We start from the raw sequence: 16,808 nt of genomic DNA, 5'->3' as shown, positions 1-16,808 counted from the left end.
CAAAGATTGTATATTTACCATTAAAGTCATCTAGTTTAGGTCTCATTTTACTCATTTAAAAAAAAACAAAAACAAAAACAAAAAACTGATGTTCCAAGAAGTCACAGATCTTGTCCAGCCAGTATCACATAAATTTGAGGTTTTGTTTTTTTTGTTTGTTTGTTTTTGGTTTGTTTGTTTTTTTAATATACCTACAGTGTATCAGATGGTGGGAAATACATGGACAAAAAGGTAGTAGTCTTAACTTCAAGGGAAATATATTTAGGGCTCCATATGTAGAAATCATCCTATTCAAAAGTAGAGGTGAAAGATGAACTATTTATTATATTTCAAAAAACTTCAGGGAGTTCATATTTTTTTTTGTATTGCAGAGTATGTGAAAAAGGAATAATATGTATTAAGCTTGGACTGGTAACCAGGACTCAGATTTTAAAGGGCTATAGAGTATGTGATTTGTATTTTGTCATAGAAGCAATAAAGAAGCTTTGGAGGTTTTTGAACCAAAGCATGTGATAATCAGAACTGTAGTATTATAAATTTGGCATCTATCTGGAGAATTTATTGTCTCCAAGAAACCCAAAAAAGACCCTTCTTTTTAAAAAGTTCTTCATCACCTCTTGCATCAGCTTCCCTAATTTGTCTCCCTACCGCAAATTTCTCACCACTCCATTCCTAAACATTGCTGCCAAATTAATTTTTTTTAAGTAGCTCTGCCCATGTGATTCCACTACTCCCCAACTTTGATGGTTACTTCTTGCCTCTAGGATAAATATGTATTTCTCTGTTTAGCTTATAAAGTTCTTGATAATAAAGATTCACTATAGTTTTCCTGCCTCGTTGGACATTATTCCTACTCTGATACAGTTATCCAGCCCAACTGGTCTTTTCTTCATTCCTGACATAACATATTCCATGTCCCATCTCTCTGGCTTTGTACTGAACATCCACTCCTGCTCCCCCCCTTTTCAGGCATTTCCTGTGCCTCATAAGAGTCCTTTACTTCCTTCCTTTACTATCTTTTACATAAAGATTTCCTTATTCTTGTTCCCCACCACCACCACCATTGCTAATGTCTACCTAACCTTCCAAACTACTTTGTATGTATTTATATTTATTATTTAATTTATATATATATATATATATATATGTATATATGTATATGTTTTTCTCTGGATTTGCCTCTTCCATAAGAATATTAACTCCTTGGGAATAAAGATTATTTCATTCTTTATATTTGTATCTTCAGTGTGTAGTTCAGTGCCTGGCATACAGTAAGCGCTTAATACTTATTGATTGAAAAAGTATTTTTTTTAAGCATCTACCATGAGCCAGGCAACGTGATATATTCTTTGGTTACAAAGGACAAAATGAACATGTCCCTTCCCTTTATAGAACTCACATTCTAATGGGGAAGGAACATCATGCACACAAGTATATAACTTTGAAAAAAATTTGATAAGAAGGCACTAATAGCAATGATCAAAAAAAAAAAAAAAAAAAAAAAAGGCTTTCTCCCCCCCCCCCCAGCAGATAGCTTTAAGTTATGTTTAAAAATTTTGTGATTTTCTTGGTGCAGGTACCCCCACCCTTCACATATTTTATAATCCTTTTCTGAATGTACAAGCTGTGATCCTATCTTAGCTACTTAATTCCTATATTAGACTCTATCCTTTTTTCCCCCCTCTCCTGTGTATGATGTCTGAGTACAGTATATCTCTGAAATATTAATTTATATTGTTTTTTGCCACAAAACCAAGTGTCATGTTTAACCTATATCAGGAATTGTTTGCTGTCATGGAGGGGACAGAAAAGAGATAGAAAATTTTGGAAGGTTTTGTACAGGTTAATACTGAAAACTGTCTTTGCATGTATTTGGAAAAATAAAATACTATTAAAAGGGGAGAAAAAAGAAACTAAGTGTCAGTTTCCATATCTAAATAAGTTATGTATCTAGAAAGCAATTTGCTGTTACCTTTTGTTTTGTTTTAATTTTTTCTAAAAACATTTCATTAATATCTTTTATTTTTATTTTCATTATCAACCATTTGTGTTGTACCTCCCCTCCTCCCAGCCATCCTTTAGAATAGAAAAAAAAATTTTTTTTTTAAAGTTAGCACCACCAGACAACATATCACAGATCCTAATTCTTCAAAAGAAGCAAGGAGCAATGTTTTCTATTGTCTCTTTTTTAGGGCCAAACAGTCATAATAATTTGTTGGATTTGTTTTCTGTTGTTTGGTTGTTGACATTTTTGGTGAAAAAAAAAATTTATGACAGAAGTTGATTGGTTGATTCTCTGTATTAGGGGGAAGCAGTAGCTCTTTCTGTGGTCATGCCAGTCTTTTAAAGTTCATTTGTTGTCATTTTATAGACATTAAATTTCATTCTAATTTTCAGAGTCTATTGCTTCAGTAAGAATTTTACTTCTTAGATAATTGATTTTATAATTCTTTCTTCCAGACCACTCATTTACAGATTTTCCCCCAGAGTTCACACTTCTCTTCTATTTGCTTATTTTTGGTATTCTCATTTCAGTTTTAAAATCAGTTTTAGCTTTTTTTTTTTTTTTTTTTTTTTTTTGCTGAGGCAATTGGGGTTATGTTACTTGCCCAGGGTCACACAGCTGGGAAGTGTTAAGCGTGAGTCTGGATTTGAACTCAAGTCCTCAGTTTTAGCTCTTTCTTAAGCTTCACTTTTTGCAGGTATTTCATTTGAGCTTGTGCGCACCGTGCCTCCCCTCCTCCCCCCCCGTAATTTTCCTTATGGTTTTGCTTGTAGATTTTTAAATCCACTTTGGAATTATAGCTACACAACTGTTAACCTTTTGTACTTCCTCTTTATTCAGTAAGCTGGGTAATAGGAACTCCAGCTGATCCTTCCCCTTAGACAGCTGGATCTAGGCAGAGTTCCCCTTCTCATCCCTCATAGAATTTCTCACCTTGCATTTGATAGGTCAGGAAGTTCTATGCTTTTTGTCTTGTGCATAGCCACAGCCCAGTGTTCATTCAGTTCCCTGCATTGCTATGTTCTGCAGCACAATTCCTGACTAAATCTCATGCCATGCATGTCCTCTCCCACTTTTAGATTTATACCACATAGGTTTTTATCTCTTGACTTCATTTGGGGGGGAAATGGCTTTTTATGGGTTTTTTCACTTGGATTTCCTAATCACAGCTCAGTCTAGTACATTTCCTAGAAATTTTCAATCTTGGGGGAAAGCTCAGATGGTCTATTGTTGTTTTTCAGTTCTGTCTAACTCTTTGTGGTCCCATTTGAGGTTTTCTTGGCAGAGATACTGGAGTGGTTTACCATTTCCTTCTCCAGCTCATTTTACATATGAGGAACTGAAACAAACAGTGTTTAGTGATTTATCCAGGGTCACATAGGTAGTAAATGTCTCAGGCTGGGCTTGAACTCGATAACTTGAGTCTTCTTGATTCCAGGCCTGATACCACCAACTGCACTTAGGTGGTGTTTGTGATTTTATTTTCATCTCATGTCTGCTTTTTTCTGCCTACCTTCCTTTGAAAGTACTAATTTGTTAAAGGTTAAAAAATAGTTAAATAAGGGAATAACAGACATAGATCATCCATAGAATATATTGTATTTATGTATTATACTAGTATAAGTCTTGAATCTAATTTACCACAATATCTAAATGGATAGTGTCATCCAATCTTCCTAATGTTTCAAAAGGAATGTTTATTTTTATATCTTTTGAACTTTTCCCATTTTATACGTTTTTCATACTTAAGAGTTATAATGTTCGGGGCAGCTAGGTGGCGCAGTGGATAGAGCAAATCTGGCTTCAGACACTTAACACTTCCTAGCTGTGTGACCCTGGGCAAGTCACTTAACCCCAGCCTCAGGGGAAAAAAAGAGTTATAATGTTCTAGTTTTTCATTGTAATAAAGTTATGAAGGGGCATCAGAGCCCCCTCTCTCAGTCACAGGCAGAAATGAACATTTGATGCATTTGTGCCTGAGCAGTTCACATGAACAATACCTCTCCTTTTCCTGTCTATAGCAGCATATATAAGAATTAAAGATGAAATGGATTAAAAACAGGAATCTTTCAAGTTTTATTTTATCTCCATACACTTGGGGGAGGGGAAGTTGGCACAAGTGGGTCTGTGATAGAAATAAGAATCTGAAGCTTGTTTTACTGTTGAAAACCTGAAATTGGAATATTTCTTCCTAGATATAACAAAAGTCACATAGATTTTTGAAATGCCAGCAGGGTACCAGAAGGAGAGAATTGTGACAGGAGAGAAGTTAGGGACTAGAATCAAATAACAGATTTGTAATGTGAAGAAGTAAAGATCATTTTCAACTGTCAGAAATCAGGGAAGGATTTGTGGAGATGTAGTTTGTGTTGAGATATGATGGATAGAGAGGCAGTTAGGTGGTGCGGTGGATAGAGTAAGTCAGGAGGACGTGAGTTCAAATCTGACCTTAGACAAGTCACTTAATCCTAATTGCCTCAACAAAACTAAATGAATGAATGAATAAAAGGGTGTTTGGGGGCAGCTAAGTGGATAGTGCACCAGCCCTGAAGTCAGGAGGACCTGAGTTCAAATGTGGTCTCAGACACTTAACACATATCCTTCCTGTGTGATCCTGGTCAAGTCACTTAACCCCAATTGCCTCAGCAAAAAGAGAGAGAGAGAGAGAGAGAGAGAGAGAGAGAGAGAGAGAGAGAGAGAGAGAGAGAGAGAGAGAGAGAGACAGAAAGAGAGAGGGAGAGAGACAGAGAGAGAGAGAGAGAGAGAGAGAGAGAGAGAGAGAGAGAGAGAGAGAGAGAGAGAGAGAGAGGATTCATAGAAATCTGGGACTGGAATCAGGGAGGTCCAAATTTAAATATAGCCCACACACACACACACACACACACACACACACACACACAAGTTGTATCACCCTGGGTAAGTCATTTCACTTTTGTTTCCCTTAATCCACTGGAGAGGGAAATGGCAAAGCACCCCATAGACAATGTGGTCTTACAGAGTCACAAAGACTGAACAGACATGACTGAACAACAAATGATGGATAGAAAAGCATGTTAGCAGCTAGGAGAAGGGAGGCAAGGACATTTCAAACATAAAAATAGAGGTACTAATAGTAATAGCTTAGATATATCATTTTAAGGTGCTATGACTATGGAAAAAAAGTGTGGGGCTTTGGAGTACAAGTTAGCAAAGAAGTTTCTGGGAGGTTCTGCCCCTTCTATCTCTTCATCTTCCTGAGACATCTCTGGAAAGCTTTGTCAGCCCACCCACTGTTGGTTGTGCCACTTGCCCCTGAGATTTTTCAGGGATCCCTGTCTCAGCCTCAGGTCCTGCCTGCTGTAAAATAATCTTCCTAATATTCACAGGTCAGGACATCATCACATGCCCTGAACAGTCTAATCAGCTCCATCACTCAATGAACTTCTCTTTAGCCACTGATAATATGCCTGGACTCATTCTTCAATGGTTTTTCATGCTTCTATCCTATGCATTCCCTCTGACTGTTGTATATGTCTGTTTTCTCATCTCTTACTCTTCATTCCTTACTCTCATTCCCCTCTCACTTACCTTTCTACTGTGTCATTCCCCTCTAGCTACTCTTTCCTCTGGAATGCCTGCTTTCATCTTCAGTCTTTTCTTGGCTCCCTTCTAATGACTACATCACTGGCCATCCTTTCTAGTTAGATTTGCACTTTCACTTATATCTCTCAACAGCTAGTTGTTGTGAGAATATTGAAATACTCCTCGCTTCATCATCATTTAGTAAATTCTCTGAGCTGCATTTAGGCCACATTGATCACTGTCCAAGGTTCCAGTAGGTATTATCTATTGATCCCCAGGACACTCCTTTTTGTCCTCCATGAGTTCAGAGCTTCCCTCTTGGTCTTTCTGTGTAATACCCCCATGCCTTCTTTCAGTCTGGGGAATGTCAACATATATGATGCTGTTCATTCATAACAACCTAATGTCTCAGCATTCAATTTGATAATATCATGTGACTTTTTCTAATCCTCCTCATCTGCACATAGAAGTCATATCTTTGACTTTGTCACTGTCCACAAGTATTCACTTTGATATTCTTGACCCCTCTTTTAACCCCTCTACTTGATAACACTTATACCTGTTCTTTCCATCATCCCCACATGTCTTCCTTTCCTGTATCCTCCCTGTCTGGTTGAGTCAATCCAATTCTGCATCATCCTCAATATTCCAGTCCCAAGATAAGGCCTCTTATTTTGTGATTTTGTGCCTTATAATCCCCAAACTCAGTTATTCCCAAAATTTGCAGCCTTCCCTTTCTAATTTCCTGATACTGAATAGAACTAGAGAAAATCATAAAATTGTGTTTTTGGATCCCTATTTAACATTTTTGCTATTTGAGACCTTTTCCCCCACAATCTCGGCTGAAAACATTACCTCATTTCAGTTTTTAAAAAACGAAGCCATTTAATGGGAGCTCCCTCTTTTTTTTTTTTTTTAAATATTATCTCAAATCACTGGAATGCCTTAAGGTAACTTGACCTCAGACACTTAACTAACAATGTTGGCTCTAGGCAAGTCACAACCTCTGTAAAACAAGATAATATAAGCAGATGCTTCATGAGGATCAAATGAGATATTAATTGTAAAGAGTTGAGCACAATGTCTGGCAAATAGTTGAAACTATATAAATATTCCCTTCTTTCAACTCTGTCTCAGATGAAAAGATGGCTCTTCTCATCCACATAAACCCCTCTACATATATATCATTCTATTCCACTTTCTCTAATAGACTGCAGACTGCCCCCTCTATCCTTCCCACTTAGTAATCTTTAGTCTATCTATTCATTCCTTCCCTGCTGCCTATATACATACTCATGTTTCTCCCCATGTGTTTTTAAAAAAAAAAAAAAGTGATCTGAGTATCCCTGTTAGCCATCAGTTTTGCCATTCTAATAGATTTGTGACAAAACTTTAGGGGTTACCATAACTTTCATTTTTTGTAATTATTAATACTTTGAAGTACTTTTTCTTAAGACATCAGTTTCTTCCCTTGAAAGCTTTTTCTTCTAATTTTTTTCATTATTTTCATTTCTCAGTTGGAGAATGGTTCTTATTTTTATCATTTAAATCAGTTTCTTCTATATTTTGGAAATTAAGTTTTTATCAGAGAAACTTACTCAAAGATTCCCTCCTCCTCTCTCCCCCTCCCCACCATTAGCTGTTTCCTTTCTTGTTTTTAGATGCATTTGGTTTTGGTTAGTGCTACAAAATTTTTAATGTTGTATACTCAAAATGTCCATATAGGGGGCAGATAGGTGGTGCAGTGGATAGAGCACCAGCCCTGAATTCAGGAGGACCCAAGTTCAAAATCTGGTCTCAAACATTTAACACTTCCTAGCTATGTGACCCTGGCAAGTCACTTAATCCAGTTACCTCTGGAGAAAAAAAATCCAAAGTAACAGATATACATATAGGTATTTGTTGTATACCTTTAAAACAATAAGGTATACATAAGCGATTCTTAGTTTTCTGTCCAGTCTTTTTCTGTTCGTTTTTTTAAATATGGAAATGTTCTGGGGGGGGGGGTTCTTACATTTTATATGAATGAACTAATAAAGAGTTGGGGTGAGGAGAAGAGAATTATACTTGCTCATTCTAGAGATGATAGGTACTCTGTATTAGGGGAGTAGTTTTATGAGTGCAAGAAATGTAGGCATTAGGGGGTTCATCAATTACCTGTTAAATATTTAAAATTGGTTGATTAAGAGACTTCTCAAATGTTCAAAAGAGAGCTCATCATATTCCTACATAGATTTTCCTTATTTCTACTGAGAAATGAATGTAATAGAAATAGTATGATTCTATTAAAAAAAAAATAGGAGAAAGATACTTTCTTTTTTTGTATATTTTAATATTTTATTTACCAAATAAAAGCATGGGTAATTTTACAATATTGACAATTGCCAAACCTTTTGTTCTAATTTTTCCCCTCCTTCCCCCTTCCCCCCAGACGGCAGATTGACCAATACATATTAAATATGCCAAAGTATAAATTAAATACAATATATGTATATATGTCCAAACAGTTGTTTTGCTGTACAAAAAGAATTGGACTTTGAAATAGTGTACAATTAACCTGTGAAGGAAATCCAAAATGCAGGCGGACAAAATTAGAGGGATTGGAAATTCTATGTAGTGCTTCATAATCATCTCCTAGAGTTCTTTTGCTGGGTGTAGCTGGTTCAGTTCATTTACTGCTCTATTGGAACTGATTGGGTTCATCTCATTGTTGAAAATGGCCACGTCCATCAGAATTGATCATCATATAGTATTGTTGTTGAAGTATACAATGATCTCCTGGTCCTGCTCATTTCACTCAGCATCAGTTCATGTAAGTCAGAGAAAGATACTTTCAAAGAGCCAAACAAAGACTTTCATGAAATGATGTCAAGTGAAGTGAGTGCAACAAAAGAACAATTTATACTGTGATATCAGTATTCTAAAAATGAGCAATTTTGAAAATACTAAAATCTCTGATAAATCAAATTATGAACCTGCTTTCATAGAACCAGTAATGAATTCTACCCACCTCATGACAGAATTAATGATCTAATATTCAGAATAAGAAATGCATTTTTGGATATGACTAATGTGAGAATAAGTGTTGCTTACCTGTGCTTGTGTTGCATTTCCTGGTGGTATAGAGATAATAGATGTTGAAAAGGAGGAAAGGTCCTCTCCTTGACAAAATTTGTTCTTTTTTTACTTCAATTCCCTGATTTGATAATGTTTGAATATTCCCTTCCCTGTTGCAGATAGCAAACTCCCTCCACTTTATTAAAGTCAGTTGTAGTCAAAATAGGTATCAATTAAAATGTTATCTCCAAAATATTATATTATCTATCCCTTTATATTCTTGACAATTATGTACTAGGTACAGGGCTTCTGTAATATGTAAATTTGCTAGGAAACATCTTTCAAAGTTCGCACTGAAATTCAAAGGTACTTTATTCTTGTCATCTAAGAGAGATACCCAAGGATAGAAGGTTGTTTAGGAAATTTAAATACTTCTCATGTTATTAAGTAATGAAAATCTACAGAGAAAAAAAGATACATTATTATACAAATTCTACCATATAGTGGTAGACAACATTTATACGGTTTCTTTGCAGTAAAATAGAAAGTATAGAGTTCTTCTTTCATCTGCTATAGAATGTAGTGAAAAATAACTGGATATCCTCTGTAATAGAAAAACATTAATCTTTTCTCTCTGCCATGACTAACATAATTGATGCAAAATAGTTTTAATTCAGTTAAAAATAAACTACTTAGTTTATATAAGGCAATGTGATACTATGATGTCAGGAGGCAGTCCCTGCTAGTAGTACTTTATACTCAAATGAGGTGTTAACATAACTAAATATAATAAAAATAAAGATGTGTCATAAGGAAGTTATTACCAAATACCATAATGATTAAGAATAGGAAGAAATGGCATCCTTTTGGTGGAGCCAAGAATGCCATCATAAAAAAAGGTATTCTTTTATCCAGGGTGAGTAGGCCAACATGAAATATTGAAATAGTATGACCAAAGGTACAGAGATGGTAAACTTGGGAATGATAAATAATTCCATTTGGACATTTATCAGAAATAAAACTAAAAGACAGGTTAGAATTGAATTCCAGAAGGAAGATTTTGCACTTTATTACATTAGGAGTATGTTGTTGACTCTATGGAATTCAGTTTCCAAATCATGAATGCTTCTTTTAGCCTGTATAAGGTAAAGAATGATTTTAATAATGATCATTCACAATGCATCTTGTCAAATTTAAATATTTAACTCTCTTTTCCTCTGAAATATTTGTTTTCTATGATAAATTAAGAATTTCCTACATACACACACACACACACACACAAAACATCTCTGAAATTAAATAACTCTTATTGTTAAAGAAAAATAAAATAAATAATATCTGTGTTGGGTATGATATTGCAATAGCATAGTAAAAACTTCCTATATACTAAAGAAATTAATTGCTAACATCCTGAATTTTTCACTCTCACCTTCAGCTATTGAACATTTTAAAGGATGCCCAGTCTACTATGGAGATATTATATGCTCTAACTTTTTAGAGTTTAAGTGCTTTCTATTCCATATGGAAATAAATTTACATATAAGACACAGGTAACTTAGGCAGACACATACACTAATTATTTTGATATGGCTTCAATTGCAGGAGTTTGAATTTACAAAAGATTCTTTGTGGGTACAAATTTAATTCTAGTCCAAAGTTAGAAAATGAATAAAAAACTCTTCATATTCAATATTGTTGAAGCACTAAAATTGTCAAGAGAAAAACAATTTTTAAAAAAATTTTCTTGATTGATAGTTCTTATGATATTCCTCTTTTACTTTGGGACTTGGGTCTAATTTTGTTTTTGATTATCATCCTTTCTTAAGAAATGTAAATAATCCCCCCATCTTAACAACTATTTAGGTGGCAGGACTTGTCTATGGAATAGTCATCCTGCTAGATTAGTATCACTGCAACTCAAGAGTATGTTGCTAGGAGTAAGATTTAAGAAGACTGGAAAACTGGGATGGAGGGCTGAATGAAAAAAGCCAGGAGGGGCTTTGAATACCAAAAAGAAGATTTTATTTTTCATTCTGAAAGCAATAGATAGCCACTGGGATTTATTGAGTAGGAGATTGTCGTGATTAGATCTGTGCTTTAGGAAAATCACCTCATTGACTAAATGGAGGGACTTAAGACAGTCAGCGCCATTTGCAGAATAATCAGAGCATCTCCAGAGTGGTGGAACTAGCAGAGGAAAGAAGGGGGCAAATATGAGAGATGTTGCAAAGGTCCTTGGCAACAGATTAGATTTGAGGAATGGACAATAATTAGGAATCAAGGATAACACCTAGATTGTAAATCAGAAGATCTGAGAGGATGGTGATTTTCTCAGGTTATAAGGGTTGAAGAAGAAGTCATTTTGGACATATTGAGTTTAAGACCTAGTTTGGGATTTTTGAGAAACATATGGAGTTATGAGATTGCAAATCAGCAGAGAATTTAGGTCAGGAGAGGTAGATTTGAGAATCATCATCTTAGAGATAGTAATGAAATTCTGGGCATCTTTTATGAGATTGTAAATCAGCAGAGAACTTAGGTCAGGAGAGGTAGATTTGAGAATCATCATCTTAGAGATACTAATGAAATTCTGGGCATCCTATGAGATGACCAAGTGAATAGTAGAAAGGAAAAAAAGAAAAGGGCCCAGGACAGAACTGTGTGGGATATCTCTAGGAGACTGAGAAGGAGCAATCTTGATAAGTAGGAGGAGGTAAGAGATTATTAAGAAGTTTCAGAAACTGCAAAGGGGCTGAGAAAGATGAGCCTTTGCAAAAAACTGTTGGACTTATCTGTTAAAAAATAATTGTTAATTTCGAAGAGAATGGTTTCAGTGGGATGATGAAGTCAGAAGCCAGATTAAGAAGAGAATGAGAGGAAGTAAAGCCTTCACCTATTGAAAATGGCCTTCTTAAGGAGTTTAAAAAGAAGCAGAAAAGAGATAGCTACGTTTTTTTCAGGGTGGGCAAGACATGGGCATGTTTGTAGGCAGTGGAAAATGAGCCAGTATTAAAAAAAATGAAGGTAATTTATAGAGAAAGTGATTGGAGACGGAATAGAATGGAATTGCTTATTCAGATAGAAGGAACTGTTGCTTGTTAAGAAGTAAAACTACCAAACTAGGCATTGACCCACACTTAACACCGTACACCAAGGTCAGGTCAAAACAGGTTCATGACCTAGACATAAGGAATGAGATTATAAATAAATTAGAGGAACATAGGATAGTTTACCTCTCAGACCTATGGAAGAGGAATGAATTTATGTCCAAAGAAGAACTAGAGATCATTATTGATCACAAAGTAGAAAACTTTGATTATATCAAATTTAAAAGTTTTTGTACAAACAAAACTAATGCAGATAAGATTAGAAGGGAAACAATAACCTGGGAAAACATTTTTACAGTCAAAGGTTCTGATAAAGGCCTCATTTCTAAAATATATAGAGAATTGACTCTAATTTATAAGAAATCAAGCCATTCTCCAATTGATAAATGGTCAAAGGATATGAACAGACAATTCTCAGATAAAGAAATGAAATTATTTCTAGCCTTAGGAAAAGATGCTCCAAGTCATTATTAATCAGAGAAATGCGAATTAAGATCACTCTGAAATACCACTACATACCTGTCAGATTGGCTAGAATGACAGGGAAAAATAATGCAGAATGTTGGAGGGAATGTGAGAAAACAGGGACACTGATACATTGTTGGTGGCGTTGTGAATGCATCCAGACATTCTGGAGAGCAATTTGGAGCTATGCTCAAAAAGTCATCAAACTGTGCATACCCTTTGACCCAGCAGTGTTGCTACTGGGCTTATATCCCAAAGAGATCTTAAAGAAGGGAAAGGGACCTGTATGTGCAAGAATGTTTGTGGCAGCCCTCTTTGTAGTGGCCAGAAACTGGAAACTGAGTGGATGCCCATCAGTTAGAGAATGGCTGAATAAATTGTAGTATATGAATATTATGGAATATTATTGTTCTATAAGAAATGACCAACAGGATGATTTCAGAAAGGCCTGGAGAGACTTACATGAACTGCTGCTGAGTGAAAAGAGCAGGACCAGGAGATTATACACTTCAACAACAATACTACTGATGATCAATTCTGATGGATGTGGCAATTTTCAACAATGAGATGAACCAAATCAGTTCCAACAGAGCAGTAATGAATTGAACCAGTTATACCCAGTGAAAGAACTCTGGAAGATGACTATGAATCACTACATAGAATTCCCAATTTGTCCACCTGCATTTTGGATTTCCTTCACAGGCTAATTATATACTATTTCAAAGTCCGATTCTTTTTGTACAGCAAAACAACTGTTTGGACATGTATACATATATTGTATTTAATTTATACTTTAACATATTTAAGATGTATTGGTCAGCCTGCCATCTTAGTTGGGGGTGGGGGAGTGGGAAGGAGGGGAAAAATTAGAACAAAAGGTTTGGCAATTGTCAGTGTTGTAAAATTACCCATGCATATATCTGGTAATTAAAAACTATTTAAGAAAGGAAGGAAGGAAGGAAGGAAGGAAGGAAGGAAGGAAGGAAGGAAGGAAGGAAGGAAGGAAGGAAGGAAGGAAGGAAGGAAGGAAGGAAGGAAGGAAGGAAGAAAAGAAAACATTTTTCAAGTAATAATGTCCAATACATTTTTTTAAATTGATTGAATTTTTCTGTTTGGCTGATTTTGGACTATTTAAAAATAATTACCATTTATTCTCCATAACTTCAGAAAAAGTTTAAACTTAAGAAAAAAAAACAAAAAACGAGAAAAATCAAATACAGGATAAGAAAGGTGTGGCTCTTTTTTTTTTTTTAACATTTGATACTTTTTTTCATGATCTTATGGTTCTTTTTTAAATCATATATTTGAATTGGTATTTTGAGAGAGAAAAAGAACAAATTTTGCAAGCATCTTAGTTTTGTCATGCTAAGAAAGTCAACTTGACTTTTATCTGAACTGCTCAGTAAAATAAAGAGTATTGTATATACACAGAGAGTTGGGTACAAAAATATCTTCTGCTCAACAGAAAAATAGGGGGGAAAAGAGGAAAAGCAGAGAAGGTGGAAGATTTAGAAAGAGAATTAAGCTAGGGATTAGTCCCAACCAATACGAAGGACATACAAAAATATTTATTACTCTTTTTTGAGGAGATAGAGAATGGAAGTATGAGATCTTACTCATAAATTGGGGAATGGACAAACAAGCTGTGGTTTAGAAATATTACTGAATACTGTTGTTAATGCCCAACCATAGTTCCTGAGGACTAATGATAAAATAAATATGCAACTCCTAATAAAGTAATGAAGAGCTCATAATGGGAGAAAAAAATTTTTTTTTGATATTGTCAGTGTGGAAGTTGTTTTGAATAAGTAAACATTTTTGTAATGTATAGTGATGTAATTTTTGTTCTTAATGGGAGTAGTAAGAAGATTTTGAATGATTAAAAAATAACAATTTTAATCAGTCAGACTGACCTGTGTTATTAATATTATATAGTGTATTATCTTAAGATTCTTTATTTTTGGTCAAAGATTTAGAGATGCTTTTAGTATGAGTATACCTAAAATGCATATTTTAACACTCAATTGACAATTCGCCAATCAGCTCTTGCATTTCTTTTCCTATCACACTACTCTTTTTCCTTTCTTTTAATGTGACAACTTCATGCTATGCCTATCTCAGATCCTGTACTCCATACCATCTCCATTTTACCTTTTAAATTTTGAAGTGGCTAATCTGTTAGCTAAACAAAGAAAGCCATTTACCAATAGTGTGTTAATTAAATTATGTTTGATTGCAGCAATTGAAGAAATATGCTCAGAAAAATTAAACTTAAGACTGTCCCATTAAGCTCAATTAAAATTCTATATATGTGGCTTGATATCACTTTTTGGCTGTACCTATTTGTGTGAAAAGACATTTTCAAAGATATAATACATAAAATTAATGATGAATATTAACATAAACTCTCTCTGAGTAAAATTTTATCCCCCCCAAAAGAATTACTTTTTTTTCATCAATAGACAGCTGTTTTTAAAATTGTGCTTTGAATATTTTGAATTGTGTCAAAAGAATTTCTTCTTTATTATAAGTGCTATATGATATCTTTGGATTTTTTCTATTGGTCTTCAGTTATATTTTCTTTTTTATTAAGTTTACTAATCCCTGTCTTAAATTGTCCCTTATGTCATTTTTCAATAATATTCCCAGTCTTTTTTCCCATAGGGCTTCCTCCTTGTCCCCCACACCTTTTGCTTCTCCTTAAGGATCAGAAAATTATTTTGCTTACAATTATATTTTCCCCTATATTTTTCTTCTTAACAATGTGTCCCTAACCCCACTTATTTCCCTTTTGAATTTGATGCATTACTATACTAAATTCTTTGTGTGCCTGGATTCAGTCTTTCTTTGTTCATTTAAGATAAGAATGATGTTCATCTGGTACCCATTTTAATATCCCATTCTTCATGTTTGTTCATTCTTCTCATGTTCCCCAATTATAAGAAATAGGATAGAACACCTTTTTTTGTCCTTTCTACACTATCGTTATGTTTTAACTTTAACACATTGCAAGCGTATAGTGCCTCTGCAATCTGGAAAATCCATATAAAATTTTTGAATCTTCCCTTCATATCAGAGGAGTGTGAATTATTAGTATATTAAAAGAAAAAAATGTTGATATTATACCTACTATACTATTATATATTATACAATATGATGTTGATGTTATTTTATATTATTGTACAATATAAATCTTATGTATCTTTTAATATATTATATATATAATGCATTTCTGGGTTTCTAAACTTTTTCTGTGTTATCTGCAACTTCCACAAAACCTCCCCAAAATTCCTATTTAATTTCTTATGCCAACTTGCACTATATCAAATGGGGATGGTTATGAAGTAAAAGGGATGACTGTAATGTATTCCTCCTCCTTTAATCTCTTTTCTCTTTCCCTTCTTCATCTCTCAGAACAGAACCAATCCACCCCCAGGAACCAGCTTTTTTTCTTTCTTATTTTATGTCTTCAGTAATCTCTGGAGATATTATGGTTCTAATATGGCATTTCTTCCTTTCTTTCCATTAAAATACCAATATTATATCAACCTAAAACTCACATAAATGTATTTTTCTAAGTTTCTCAGAATTTCTGAATTTGTATTTCAAAGTCCATATTCATCTTTGTTTTGGGGTGAGTGGGTAAGAAGTGTTTTAAATCATTCCATTCCATTAAATGTCTATTTTTCTTCTTGGCAGAATTATGCTTAGCTTTTGAGGTCTCTTTATTTTTTGCCTTTTGGAATTTCAAAAGTTTATATGACAAGAGAAGCGGTTAGGTCTTGTTTGATCTTGACAGTGCTTCTTTGGTAGTACATCTTCATATTTTTTCTTTGATTTAAGAACTCTGAATTTTGGCTATGGTTTTTTTATTTGTTTGTTTTTTCTGAGGCAATTGGGGTTAAATGACTTGCTAGGACATGCTTAGTGTCTGAAGTCAGATTTGAACTCAGATCCTCCTGACTTCAGAGCTAGTGCTCTATCCACTGCACCACCTAGCTGCCCGTTGGCTGTGATTATTGATATTTTTCCTTTTGGGGTTCCTTTCTTTCTTTCTTTTTTTTATAATTATAAATTTTTGACAGTATATATGCATGAGTAATAATTTTTATAACATTCTCCCTTGTATTCATTTTTCCAAATTATCCCCTCCCTCCCTCTACTCCCTCCCCTAGATGACAGGCAATTTGGGGTTCCTTTCAGGGAGTAGTGGGTAGATTGTTTCTACCTTTACTCTCTCCCTATGTTTCCAATAAAACAGGGCTGGTTTTGTTTGTAATTTCCTGAAATGGTGTTCAGGATTTTAAAAAAAGAAAAATCATAGTTCTTAGGGAATCTGAAATTACCTCTCCTTGACTTGTTTTCCATGTCAATTTCCATGCAATTTGGGGGTTTTGTTTCATTTTGTTTTGTCATATAACATTTCTGTCTCATAGAGTCATTGATTTTTTTTTTAGGTCTGACCTAATTTTTAAAAGATCTATTTATTTTTTAAGTTTACTACCTTTTACTTTAAGATACTTAATTCTCCTAATTATTTTCTCCAGAGCTTTTATTCCATTTTCAATATTTCTTACTTCATTTTTTCCAAGTATTCAAATAGTCCTCGGAGG

At 34.4% G+C, this 16,808-nt stretch overlaps 1 protein-coding gene and 1 long non-coding RNA gene across 2 annotated transcripts in view; one reads left to right on the top strand and one right to left on the bottom strand.

Annotated features, from left to right (window-relative positions):
* The window catches only part of NCOA2 (nuclear receptor coactivator 2), a 285,798-nt gene that overhangs the window by 177,834 nt on the left and 91,156 nt on the right, over positions 1–16,808 (top strand).
* LOC141549369 (uncharacterized) overlaps positions 9,657–16,808 on the bottom strand; it is a 58,936-nt gene continuing 51,784 nt past the window's right edge. The window contains exon 5 of the long non-coding RNA XR_012484343.1: positions 9,657–9,759. This is a non-coding gene — a long non-coding RNA (uncharacterized LOC141549369). The remainder of the gene's footprint in view (positions 9,760–16,808) is intronic.

This window comes from Sminthopsis crassicaudata, chromosome 1, assembly GCF_048593235.1.
Source record: "Sminthopsis crassicaudata isolate SCR6 chromosome 1, ASM4859323v1, whole genome shotgun sequence".
Lineage (NCBI taxonomy): Eukaryota > Metazoa > Chordata > Mammalia > Dasyuromorphia > Dasyuridae > Sminthopsis > Sminthopsis crassicaudata.
The sequence above is the reverse complement of the archived record's forward strand: the minus strand, read 5'-3'. Positions and strand labels throughout refer to the sequence as shown.